Source organism: Tenrec ecaudatus, chromosome 5 (genome assembly GCF_050624435.1).
Source record: "Tenrec ecaudatus isolate mTenEca1 chromosome 5, mTenEca1.hap1, whole genome shotgun sequence".
Classification (NCBI taxonomy): domain Eukaryota; kingdom Metazoa; phylum Chordata; class Mammalia; order Afrosoricida; family Tenrecidae; genus Tenrec; species Tenrec ecaudatus.
The window spans coordinates 164,907,969-164,922,320 of record NC_134534.1 but is presented as its reverse complement, the minus strand read 5'-3'; the positions used below and the strand labels follow the sequence as shown (position 1 = coordinate 164,922,320).

General features: G+C 38.2%; 1 pseudogene; it reads right to left on the bottom strand.

The window, feature by feature from the left end:
- Positions 1–1,896: 1,896 nt before the first annotated feature.
- Positions 1,897–2,755, bottom strand: LOC142449007 (small ribosomal subunit protein eS1 pseudogene; annotated as a pseudogene).
- Between the last annotated feature and the right edge of the window lie 11,597 nt (positions 2,756–14,352).

The window sequence follows — 14,352 nt, the reverse complement described above, 5'->3', positions numbered from 1 at the left end:
TTAAAGTTATCAAAAAAATTCTATGAACTCTAAAAACGTAGGTACCAATGAAGTATCACCATCTCAAAGACATCTCTGGGGCCTTTGGCTTTAAGTGAATTTGTTTAGCTGTCATCCAGAGTTCAAGGTATCAATGTTGCGTAACCATTTCTAAACTTGATGCTGTGTATCATGAGGATGGGGGAGGTAATGGCATAAGCTTTATCTCCCTTAGGAAATGGTGTGATCTCACAGGATTCCAGTCATCAGAAGAAGCACTTTATAATATACTTTGCATTCTACAGCCATGTGTTTCTATTTCTAATTATGCCGCAGGATGGCGTGTGAAAGGCTGAGATGAATTAAAGACATAACTTCATCTTTAATTATTCTCCAGATCATTCCAAGACAATTAACTGATATCTAATTCATGAAAACGAACTTTCCCCTCTTGTTAGCCTTCAGTACACAAAGTAAATATGAACATGAATGTTAGAATTATTCATTGTACTGTGGTGGGTTCTGTGCTTCCATCATGCTGGAAGTTGTGTCACTGGTATTTCAAATGCCAGTAGGGTCACCTGAAGTGACTGGATTTCAGTGGAGCTTCCAGATGAAGAACAAAGAACAAAGAAGGGATATGTTGCCCACTTCAGAGGAAATAGCCACTGAAAACCTTATGCAAAACACTGTCAGACACTGACGGCCTAATGAATGGAGGCAGAACATGGGAGGAGATATACCGAGGATGGCTCCTTGGGTAGACAAAGTGATGTGAGTGGAGTCGAACCTGTGGGGGCGGAGCCTTTGGGATCTTCCTTTGCTGATTGGGCACTGGCTCAAGGGAAGAAGAAACAGCTGCAAGATCTGCCAAGGATCAGCACTCGAACTGTGCAAAGTAGGACTCGAGGGGCATTGGAAGTCCTCCAAAATGAAATGGAATGCACAGAGATCGATATTGTAGGCGTTAGTGAGCTGAAGTGGACTGCTACTAGCCACGTTGAATAAAAAAGACATGTGATTTACTCTTCTTGAAATGACACAATCAGGAGGAGCAGTCTTGAGTTTATTTTCAAAAAGGACATTTCTAAATCAACCCAAATACAATGCTGTCAATGATAGGATTATATCAAGCCACATTCAAGGAAATCCAATCAATACAACTATTATTCAAATGTATGCAACAACTACAAAAGCTAGTGATAAAGACATTTAAAAATTCTACCAATGACTTCAATCTCAAATTGACCAAACACGCAATCAAGATTCAGCGATAATTATTGTCACTTGGAATGCAAAAGTCGGAAATAATGAGGAAAGAACAGTATTTGGAAAATAGGGCCTGGTGATAGAAACTGGAGATCACATGATAGAATTTTGCAAGACCAACAACTTAATCATAGTAAATAACTTTTTCAACAACACAAAAAGCGACTATACACAAGGATTTCTCCAGATGGGATACATAGACATCAAATTGACTTCATCTGTGGGAAGACAAGGTGGAGAAGTTCGATATTAGTAGCTAAAACCAGGCCAGGGGCTGCCTGTATAACAGACCATCAATTGCTCAGATGTAAGTTCAGGTTGAAGCTAAAGAAAATGCAAACAAATTCATTAGAATCAAAATACAACCTTGAGTCTATCCTACCTGAATTTTGAGTTCATCTCAAGAATAGATTTGATGCATTGAACGCTAATGACACTGACCTGATGAACATCAAGAAAAGCATTCATGAAGAAAGTACAAGTTCATAAAAGGTCAGAAAAAAAAAGAGAGAAGGTAAAATTGGATGTCTGCAGAAACTCTGGAACTTGCTCCTGAATCATAAAGGAGCTAAGGCCAATACAAGAAACAATGAAGTAAAACACTCGAATAGAAAATTTCAAAGAGCAGCTTGAGAAGACAAAGTTAAATTTTTTTTCACAATAAGATCTTTTATTTGTTAACATTAATTCTGAATTTTAAACAGATTCTTGAACGGGTGGCTCATAGCCATCAGCTCGCTCCACTTTTGCACCTGTCTCATCGCCAGTAGTTTTTCCAGAACTGCCACCTTCACCATGAAGCTCCATGAGTTTTCCCAATTCAAACTTGGGCTTTTTCAGCATCTTTACTTTTCTGACAAACACATCATGGAGAGGATAAATAGACTGGCAAACCTTTCCTATGTCTTTCCCAATGCTGTCTGGAATCAATTTATTGACCACTTCTTTCAAGTCATTCGTCTGCACCTCTCGGGTCATGATTTCCATCATTTTCTTTTGGATTTGGCGGACCTGCTGGTGCTGAGCATAAGAGGTCTTCCAAATCTGATTATTGCGTTTTTTAGTAAAACCAACACAGAACAGACGAAGTAGATACCCATCGGTAGTCTTGATATCAACATGAGCTTCATTCATGGTCTGCCACTTCTTGACCATGGAGCACATCTTGTCCCGTGTCAGGTCCATGCCGTGGAAGTTGGTCAGGCAGTTTTTGCCCTGAACATCCTCGGTAATTAACTTAAATTTCCTAAAGGCAACCTCGTCGTTCTGTAGATCAGCAAGGCTCACTTCAAAAACTCGACCCTTGAGGCCATCAGATGCAATTTTGGTTCCTTGAGTCCTGGTGACTCGTGTTTTCCCAATATTTCTTATATTGAACATAGCTGGTGCTTTCCCATCATACCAATATTTCTTAGAAAACGGATCAACCACTTTCTTCTTAGCTCCTTTTTTGCCACCTTTGGTAAGGCGCTTGTTCTTGCCAACCGCCATGGCGTCGTGCAGAGAGCCAAAAAGGCATAGTTAAATATTTTAATGAACTGTAAAAAGACCTAAAGTTAGAAGCCCCAAAAGGAAGAATGCACTCAGTATTTCTTAAGCTGGAAAAAACTCAAGAAAAAAAATGCAAGATTCAAGTTGCAATATTGAGAGAGTCTATGGGCAGAATGTTGAATGACGCAGAAGAAGGAAAGAATACACAGTGTCCCTGAACCAAAAGGATCCAGTTGACATTCAACCATATCAGAAGCAAGAACTAATGATGCTGAAGGAAGCCCAATGATTCTGAAGAAATTTGAGGTACACTGAAAGCATTTGCCAAAAGAAGGCTCCAAGAATTGATGGAATACGAATTGAAATAATTCAATATGCTGATGCATCACTGGAAGCACTTACTGGACTATGCCAGGAAATTTAAGTGGTTGCTATTTGGCCAACTGTCTGATTCAAAACCAAACCAAACTCACTACCATTGAATTAATGCAGACTCCTAGTGACCTGCTGTGAGGTTCCCAGCCTAAGTGTTTACTGGAGTGGAATGCTCAGTCTGTCTCCCACGAAGCTGCTGGTGGCTTTGCTGACGATGCAAACACAGCCCATGTATAACCACTACACCACTGTGGAAGACATCCATATTTGTGTCTATTCCAAAGAAATGTGACCCAACAGAAAATTCAAATTATAGAACAATATCATTGATAGCGCAGGCAAATAAAACTTTGCTGAAGACCATTCCACAATGGTTGCATCAGCATATTGACAGAGAGCTGCCATAGGTTCAGGCTGGATTCAGAAGAAAGCATACAATTGCCAATGTGAGATGGATCTTGGCTGAAAGCAGAGACCACAGAGTGATGCTTACTTGTGTTTTATTGAATATGCCAAGTCTTTTGACTCCGTGGATTATATCAACTCTAGACAATATTGAGAAGAATGGGGATTCCAATATACTTCATAGTACTCTTGTGGGACCTGCACATGGATCAAGAGGCATTTGTGCTAACACACCAACGAAATCCTGGTTTAAAGTCAGGAAAGGTGTCTATCAGCGCTGTATCTTCTCATCATTCTTATTCAATCTGTATGCTAAACAAGTAATCAGAGAAGCTGGACCACAGAAAGAAGATTGGAGGATTGACTAAAGGCTTATTTACAACCTGTGACATACAGGTGGCACAAGCTTGCTTGATGAATGTGAAGATGACTTGAAGCATTTGCTGACGAAGATCAAGGATTGCCGGCCTTAGTATAGATTATGACTCAATGGCAGGAATACCAAAACCCTCACGACTGAGCCAAAAAGTAACCTCATGAAAAAAACAGAAAAGTATGAAGTTGTCAAGGATTTTGTCTTACTTGCATTTACCATCAATGCCCATGGAACCAGCAGCCAAGAGATCAACAGATGAGTTGCACTAGGGAAATCTTCTGCACAAGATCTTTTTAGAATATTGAGAAGCAATGATATTTCTTGAAGGCCAAGGTGTGTCTGACTCAAATTGTAGTGTTTTCAATTGCTCATATGCACGTGAAAGTTGCACATTGAATTCTGAAGACCAAAGAATAATCTATGCATTTGAATTGTGGTGCTGGAGAAAAATATTGAAAGTACCATGGACAGCACAAGGACAAACAAATCTGTCTTGAAAGAACTATGTCCAGAGTACTCCTTAGAGGCAAAGATGGTGAGACTTCCTCTTACTTACTCTGGATATGTTGTCAGGGTTGACCAGGACCTGGAAAAGGACACCATGCTTAGTAAAGTGAAGAGGCAGGAAAAAGGAGGAGATGGATTGGAACCGTAACTGTAATGATGAGCTCAGGCATAGGAATGATTGTGAGTAGGGCACAGCACCATGTAGTGTTTCAGTCTGTGTGCATAGAATCACTGTGTGTCCCGACCAACTCAAAGGTACGTAACAACAACAACAACAACATTCCAGGGTGCATTTAACTTAATTTTCAGGTTTTCAAAATAATACCATTAAAAATGCCTAGAATGAAATCTTGTATCGAGCACCACTGCAATGCCAAGTCAAGATGCGTCACACCAGAACTTCCATCTGGTAGATGTATGCTTCATTACGTTTGGAAAGGTAGAGGTGATTGTGTGACATATTGCTTCAATTATTATCAACAGCCAATTCTAATTGTCAGCTTGCCTCTAAAAGAATCAATATGTAATTTAGGAAAACAACATGGACTGTAAGTGAAGCTTTATGTAGCTGTTTAATATGACCCCACATCACTGATTTGCATTTCCGTATATCACAGTTGGCATATGATGTGTCACTGTTACCTGAAAATAAGAATGTCCTCTGAGAATTGAACTCTAAAAGCAATCCATCATGAACCAGATATGCCAGTATCCAAACTCACCCTCGGAAGAACAAGTCTCAGGTAGAGCAAAATTCGACTACATTTAAATATACAAAGATTAAAGGACAAGGCTGGTGATTTACCTAGACTGATAAATCATCTCTGAAGATAAAACAAATAAATGTTTCCATTGGAATCAGGAGACCTAGGGTTCAGTCTTGCTTCCAAGACTAAAAAACTGTACAAACTGAAAATAAAGTAACTGTAAATTAAAATTTAGTACTCTCAGAGTTATTAAATATTTCCCCCATAACTAAAAACTGTAGTATTTATGTATTTCAGAACTAGTAAGAGAATAATTGCCAGGAATTATTCAAACTTTTTATTTATCTACTATATTCCGAAGGGGCTATATGGTTGTTTGTGCCTTTATTTATCTCTGGCAGGAAACGTTTACACGCTTATCTCTCCTTTGGCATTCTGTTATATGTGTACCTGTGTCATTCTATAAAAATCACTTTGTAAAACAGCTCAGTCACAAGGCAGCTCCAGAATCTGCAGAGTTTGTATTTTTCAAGTTTTTCTTCTATACATATCATACAATATTGAAACCACTTCTAGGTTTAGATATCATGCAGTATGTCCGTTTGATGGTTAAATTTTGCAACAACTTGGCTGGACCAGGATTCTCAGTGGTTTGGCAATTAAAGCCTAGTTATACTCTAAGATGTGACCTAACCGAATGTAATCAACCCATATGCGATCTGCAGTAAATATTCAGCGTATGAACCTCATCTCTTTCCAGACCCAGGGTTTCAAAAGCTATAGGCTGGCTGCTGGCCAATGTGCAGAGGGATTGAGTTGAAGAGACCCTGGGACCTGCTCTGATATACAGAGTTAGTAAATACGCTTTGTGTGGGTGAACAGGCAAACTGTCTTGGATAGTCTCTTCCCTTCTCCTTTGTGTCACTTGTACTGATAGGTTTACCTGCCTGAAAATTTGGTAGATGATCTTAATATTGGGATACTGACAGACAGTATTTAAGTATTTCCTACGACCAACCACTGCTCAGGATAGGCTAGTGTCACACGAACTACCCACCTTGATTCTTCAAGACCTTTACCAGGTGTCCTGCGAATGCCATCCATTCTCGAGGCAAATATAAAAACATTATGTTTCAGAAGCATCAATCTCTGAGTACATGGGAAAACAATAAGAAGTGGCGCAAATGAGTGGAATACCTGCAGATGCAGATGCAGAGGACGTCTTTGAAGAAGGATGCTTTTCATCTTTACGAAGATGGTATTCATCTGCTTTAAATGAATGGAGAAAAATTAACAGAAATACAGAAAAAGAAAAAACACAGAAGAGAAGATAGAATAACTCAGGAAAGCAGTATAAGAAAAATTGGATAAAAGAAATGAAAAATTAAGAATAATTCAACAACTCCAGATAGAAATCCACAAGGCAAACCATAAGATGTTACAGTGAGGTAACATTTTGAAAGAATTAAACATAATAATTGAAACCATGGAAATATGGATCAGTGATCTTGAAGATAGAGCTCTTGAGACTGAAATATAAGATCATACTATAAAAAGATCCAAAAATCCAAAGAAAAATCAAGAATTTGATGGGGCCATATAAAAAAAGAACAAGTTATGTTTGATAAGCATCCTAGAATAGGAAGAAGAAAAAAAATAAACACAAAGAAAATAGTTGAAGAGTATTAAGAGAACTTTCCTAACATTATGATGGACTAGAAAGGAAATTTTCTTGGGGGGGTGGCCTACTTTCTATATAAGAAGCTGTGGGAAAAGCTTACTTGGTTTTTTGTTGGTTCTAGACTGCATTCGGCTCATTCACCTCCAGTTTCGTACATATAAGCCAATGGCCTGCCATACTGTCTGCTGATCCTGGGAGCCATGAGCAGCTGGCATTCTGTTTTTACTTCTGCAGCCTGTGGTGATCCTGTGTATCTGAGATCATCAGCCCCTGATACCACTGGAGTTAGGAATAGCCCCAAGCTTACCATCGGACTCACAAATGTGAACCCTGACTGAACTTACCCACTTCTACAAACATGGGTTTGCTTCTCTAGAGTCCAACACACTCTTAATAATGAAAACAATAAATTCACAGGCTTTATTCTATCTAAATACAATTTAAAACCAACTTCAGTCTAGGGCTCATCTTACTCTTAGTATTGTACTTTTACAACCCCATAAGAATATAGAGAAACTTTGGGATGCACACTCAATGGAATGATACGAGCACCTTAAAAACAAGAAAATGATCAGGAAGCATCTCATGAATGAATGGCCCTGGGAACAGACTTTGGGGAAGTAGGGGAGGGTAAGGCAGGTAAGATACAGCAGTGGACTAGGACAGGGGTCATCATACTTTTGAGAAGGGAGAGCCAATCTGGTCCCTCACTACAATTTAAAAAGAATTCGAGATACACACACATGCACACACACACATATATATGTATATACATACACATGCATATATGTATATATGGCTCGAATTCTTTTTAAAAGAATATATAGAGTGGAATACCTGTAGATGCAGGTACAGATATATATATATATATATATATTCTTTTCTTTCTCAAACAAGATTATTTTACTGGGGGCTCTTACAGCTCTTTTTTTTAACAATCAATTATATCAAGTATATTTGTACATGTGTTGCCATATATTTGTACATATGTTTAGCATCATTTGCTAAACATTTACTTTCTATATGAGCCCTTGGTATCAGCTCCTCTTATTTCCCTCCCCATAAATATTCTTACAAACAAATGAAATCAGCATTATCTGAATAGTACCCTTTAAATTGTACTGTGATAGTTACATTCTCATTTTCAATATTACTTCAGAGCCACATGTATGTACCGAAAGAGCCTCATATGGTTTTTGACCTGCAGTTTGCTGATCTCTGGGCTAGACTACTGATTGGTGTTAACTTGGGTAAAATGGAAGATAATAATTCATAAGTGGGTAAAATAAATCAAGGACTGAGTGGAGGGTAAACTATTAGGGGTCTTGATTAGCAGTTTAACCTGTTGAATACAAATTTGATTATCTGAAATGGAAATCCCACCTAATTTACAATCAATTATTGTTTTGAATATTAGGAATTGTTAGCAGTTTTAAATACCAGATGATGGTGTTTACCATTAAAGATTAGCTCTGAAAATATTATCACTTTATGTGAAGATTTTACATCACACTAAATAAGCTATAATAACTTAACTCTCTATACCCTTCACTTTAAAATGTAACATATTTTAAAATAGTATTGCTCTAAATTATTTAATATTCTGGAAGTCTACCTTCTCCTTATTTATTTTCTCAAAATTTTATGGCATATCTATAATCATGTTCTCCTTGATAAAGGCTGTCCTCCTTAGACCATCAAATCCTAGATGTCGTGAGCCTCTGCATCTTCTCCCAGGGTATCTCATTCAACCACTTCAGTTTTCATAGTAGAAAAAGACTGTTGAGTCTCATCATTTACTTGGTTACAGTGTTGCATTTCTTAGTTTCTCAATTGCAATATATACTTTGTTAGATTGTCTTTTGGGGGGTATAATTAATTCTTTATGCATCTGAGTACTTAAGAAAATGCTGCGAGAAGAGCTTTAGAAATGTTGATTGGTTATGTACCCTATAGTGATTTAGGTTAAGTGAGCAAATTGAAAACACATACATGTGCACAGACATAGTCAAAGAACATTAACCATTTAAGCAAATTGAAATGTAGAATATAAAGCACTCAAAAATAGGAATAAGAATATGATTGGATATTGCCAACAAATGGAATGCAGGAATCTAAGTTGGCCTTTCCATATTGTAACATTTATCAGAGAGCTTCTTACACCTCTAGTTAGATTATTCCAGGAAACCCCTCACACAGGGTACATTTGCTGCAAACAAATGTAATATTGAGGGAACCTGTATGTCTGAAGTACAATTTCAGAAACCTCCAGAAGGAGCTGAACAATGTATACAAATAGACGTTGCTCCATGACCAGTGATGGACGTTGACCCTGATGGATGGTCCTCTTAAAAAAGAGGCAAATCTAAGAGAGAAAAAAAGCATCCCTATTATAATAATTTTAAAAGCATGAACAGGGATTTGCTCCTTTGAGAAATAAGAACAGAAAATAAAAGGTAGGAATTACGAAAGACTAATTTTATCAGGGTGTCTAACCACGAGGACAATACCTTCTGAACATTATCAGCGAGCAGTTGAGTTGGTAAAACCAAGCAAATATGCTGAAATAGACTCTTTTTATTCAGACAGTTTCCTCAGCATGGTTACAGTGTCTTTGTCTAATAAGTGAATTATGGTTTTCAAATTAAAAACTACATCACTCCTTAATGTCTAATTCCTGCAAACGTAAACTGTTGTTGATCAGGCAATCCACAAAAAGTATCACCTATAACTTGGTTATGGTTAACACAAGCAAAATCAGAACCATGAAATCAGTGGCTCAGGGAATATACCCTACACCATCCAATGATGGCCCACAACATAAGTCAGAGCACCCACCTAGGATGTTATGGTCATGAAAAGAGATGCTGACCCATGGAAGTATTGTTCTCTGCAAAGAGAGGTGTTAAAATTAAGATGACAGAGAAGAGACTGGTCTAGACAGCTCTACATTTCCTCCTGATTCCATAGCAGGTAACTTTGGCTCTGGAAATAAGGCTCTGTCTTATTAGAAATGAGGAAAGACTCAGGAGGCAGTTGCCTGCTCTTTATTGTCAGCAAACATTCAGTGCTGCTGGTTGCTTGGGTCCTGTCCTACGGCAGGAAGAATTTGGCACACGATTATTTATTGAAGGTGTGAGATGAGCTTGGCATTCTGCCAGCTGCTTTTGCCCAACTGTTCCTATATTCATACTTGTCATATTTGACAGCTCTAACTTTCCATATTGGGAGCTAGTTTCAGTTGCTTGGTCATCTTTCATAAAACATTTTTAAAAATTGTGATAGGTGAAGTTTCTAGCCTTCATGTTCTTTTCTTTCATCGGTTTTAAGTCTACATTCAGAGGCCCCCTTTTTGTTATCTGTCAGAAAAATAAACATCCACATCTTTTTCTGATGCTAATTTGGTAACATATTTTCTCTTAAAGGAGATGAACCAATGAACTCACAGTGAGATGTTTATATATTATTACAACGTGGTACTCTTCCTGGTAACTTTGCTTTAGATTTTGTTCCATATAAATTTACAAAGGAATAAGTCTCTCCTGCAGAAGTATCAGACCAGAGAGGATGAGATGTGTGGTCAGAGAACTTCAGACTTCCCCAGTGTACGCTGTAGAGAGAGATTCTGCCCATGTCTTTTCCTGTTCACGTGGGCACCCATTTCCCACAGATGCCCATTTTAGTTGCTCATTAGCCACAATATCCACAAGAAAATCCCCAATTGGGTCTTCTGCTATTGACAGAAAAGAATGTGCACAGTATACTGTGCCCATGAGCAGGTCTGTATTCTCCACTGTCCCATGTAGTATAGTACTTTTGAAGATAAAGAGCTCATAGGTAAAGCTTTTGGTGGTGTTAGCTGCTTTCCAGTTGGCCCTCACTTGAAGTGACCACAGCAGAATCAATTGCTGCTCACTTTGTGCTATCCCCACGATCAGCTGGGGATCAGATTTCTGTGACCCAAAGGGGTTTCCACTGACTGCTTTGTGCAAGTAGATCCCCAGGCCTTTCTTCCTAGTCCAACTTAATCTGGAAACTCCCGTGAAACCCGTTTAACATCATAGCAACATGCAAGCTTCTGAGTGATGACTGTGCACAAAATGCATCGGCAAGAAGTTGGAGCCACCTCTTCCACGTGGAAGGTGAGAGACCTTTGATTTGATAATCGCTCTTGATCTCGTAGCTCTTACCTTCTCCCCAGAGGATGGAAAATAGTGTGGATTTGGCTGCCACTAGAACTATACAACAAAATTTTCTCCCAATTGGATCAATAAGCAACAGCATGGTCATGAAACAGAAAGATCATGGTAAGGGATTTAATTTACTTGGCTCCACAATGAACTCCCATGGAACAGCTGTCAGGAAATCAGATGACTCACTGCATTGGGCAAATCGACTGCAAACGGTCTCTTTAAAGAGTTACAAAGCAGAGTTGTCAGAGGACTAAGGTATCTTGACTTGTTTCATAAGCATGTGAAAGTTGGACAATGCACAAGGAAGACGCCCAATGAACAATTAGTGAATTAATGAAGAATGTTAAATATACCACAGACTGATATATACTAAGAGGGACCGATTCATGGAGAAGGTCTCCCCCGTGTCCAGTAAAAGAGAGGGTCAGGGAGAGGACGAAGACCTCCAATAAGATGGATGGACATCGTGGCGACAACAATCCTCTCCAACAACAGGAATTTTGAGGACTGCACAGGACGATCATATGAGTCACTATGGGTTGGAATGGTTTCATGACACCTGACGATAGCATTATGTCTGATTTTTTAAAAAAGAAGTCAGTGAATATTTATGTTCTTAAGCTTTTAACATGGAATGCAGCAAATAATCCCTTATAAATGGCAACCAGATTTTTAAAAACAAACTTATTATATGGGTAAAGGAATTATTAAATTTAACTTTTATTACTGCTCTCTTTTTACGTCTAATTCATCAAAATTATGGTTTTGTTTTTTCTTAATACAGATAAAATGCATTGTGAATTTATACAAAAAAATTAAACTTGGTCAATCTGCAGCTTATCAAAGACACTAGTTATAAAATGCAATGTGCTTTAAGATTTGTTGTAAAGTTAAACCTTGTTTGGAAGATTGAGATGCAATAGAAGACCCATAAACTCGATATTAAGAGATCAAAATTCTCCTCAATTTAGTACTGACTAGGTCAAGGTAAACAGGTCATGAAAGCATTCTGAGTCTCAGCCTTCTTATTTTCACATGAAGACATTGAAAATAAATCATCACACGGTCATCAAACACTATTGATAAAATACTACATACCAAACAATTTTTTAAGTGCTTGGGACATGACGTTGAAAATTAGAAAGAAAATCTCCCTGCAGTGTGTTATAGAATATTGCCATCTTCTAGATTTACATTTTATGACTCTACAAATGAGGTTTACAATTGCTTTCTTAATAACTTAATGAATATTTTTCTCTTCCCATAATGATAAACTCTATATACATTCTACTTAATTTCAGATTTGAATTTTCTGAAACCTAGATTAATACTTTAATATCCAACTACTTGGATGTTTAGTCATCATCTCAAATCTAACCAATCGCCCAATCTTCTATTTCTAACCTGTTCCTTCAAGAACCTTCCCCATAGCTAAACCCTGAGCATCATTCTTGATTCTCCCCCCAGCAGGATGTTTGTCAGAATATCCTTGGAGTTTGTGTTCACAAGACCGTGCATCTAGAATCCCATGATTGCTCGTCACTATTGGGAAATGGCTTGGCCAGGTTGACTGTAATCGTAAAGCCAGCAGTCTGAGACCACTAGCCACCCCTTGGGAGATAGAGGCTTTCCACTCCCTTAAAGAGTTCGTTCACACAAACAAACAAATAAGCTCACAACAATTGAGTGGATTCCAACTCATAATGACCTTATAGTCCGCAATGAATCAAAGCACCAGAAACCCACCCTGGCAGGTTTTCTCTGCCCACAGGGTCACTTTGCACTGGGATCCACTCTGTGGCAGTGAGTGTGGTTTCTGACATTTGCGCTGCTCTGAAAACCAGGCAGTTAAATCTCCTCACCGCAGAGGAGGTCACTCTCCAGCCCAATAACCCCAATTTTTACCATCTTATTCAGAGAAAAAGCAATCTTATTGACCCAGGCTTTGCATGAACTGTCCCTCGTGACTTCTCTGCTCAAGCATCGTTTCTGTCTCCGCTGACCTCCACTGTTTTTTCTTCTTCCATTCTGTCGCCTCCCTACTAACTCGCAAAACAACAAAGGGAGACTTTTAGTCCTTTTACATTTTTCACCCCACTGCTGAATCGCTAATACCTAGAACATCTTTGGTTCTCCATAAGTTTTTGGTGCGTTAGCAAGTGGCGATGAAGACATTGAAAAAATAATTCCTGTAATTATATATGAATCAGAGGGTGGGAGTGAGGCTCATCCAGCCTTGCATGTGGTTTCAGTCTTTATATCAAATTATAGGCTTAACATGTAGTACTAAACACTGAATTTTCACAAGAAAGACGTAGATTGTCTGGTGAATGAAGCAGTTAAAAACCAACAAAGCCACAAAGAGAGTTTGTTAGATCTATAATTAATCTACAGCTGTTCTTAGTAAGGTGCGAGGTGAGTGGCCAAGGGTATGTTTTATTCTTTTATGGAAGAAGTGAGAGTGCTTTTTACTCTTGAATTAACTTGTTGCATTTAATCACTTAAACGTAGCATTTAACCCCTAAAGATATAGAAAAAATGAAAATACAAAACAACTGTAACTACCAGATTTTTAAAAAGGAATTTCAAATTACGATGTGGGTAAAGAGGAGGCTGTTTGCTCCTGTGAAGAGCTGTGGTCTCAGAAACACACAAGGCCACTTCGCCTCTGTTCTGTAGGGTCACGCTGAGTTGGAATTGTAAGTGGGGTTTTTTGGTTTATGTGGGTGAATTAATTATTAAAGGAAAATTTTTATTACCACTTCCCTTTAAAATTCCATTCATCAAAAGATTATCCCATGTTTTGTTTTTTTCTTTCAAAAGAGGAAAATGCATTGTAAGTCTATACAAAAATTCTTTTTTAACTTAGACAATCTGCAACTTTAAAATATTTTATATGAAATATGCACTATTTTTTCTTACTTCTACTGTTGTGTTGTATTCTGGGTTTTCCCCCCTTTGTTTCTCTGTTCTTGTCTTTCTGTGAATTAGATGAGGGTGTGTTTTTGTTTTTTCAGATTCCATTTCAGTTGATTTGGAGGATAGCATATTTCTTCCTGGTTGTTCTAAGCATTACAATACACATACATGTTACAGATGTGTTGACATTTTACCACATCAAATATATAAAAAATATTATACAAATATAAAATCCCTAATTCCAGTTACACCTATCCCCTTGTCCCACTTTTAAACAAAACTGTCATTTCCTCCACTTGTGTGGATCACAATATCAGACAACTTGGTAATTTTTCACCAGCTGTCACCAATTATTTCAGAAACCCATGACCAGCAAGCTCATGCGCTCTACCCGACGTGATCATTGCTCATTGCAATGTGCTGCTTTGCCTCCTGGTTTCTCCTCCTGTT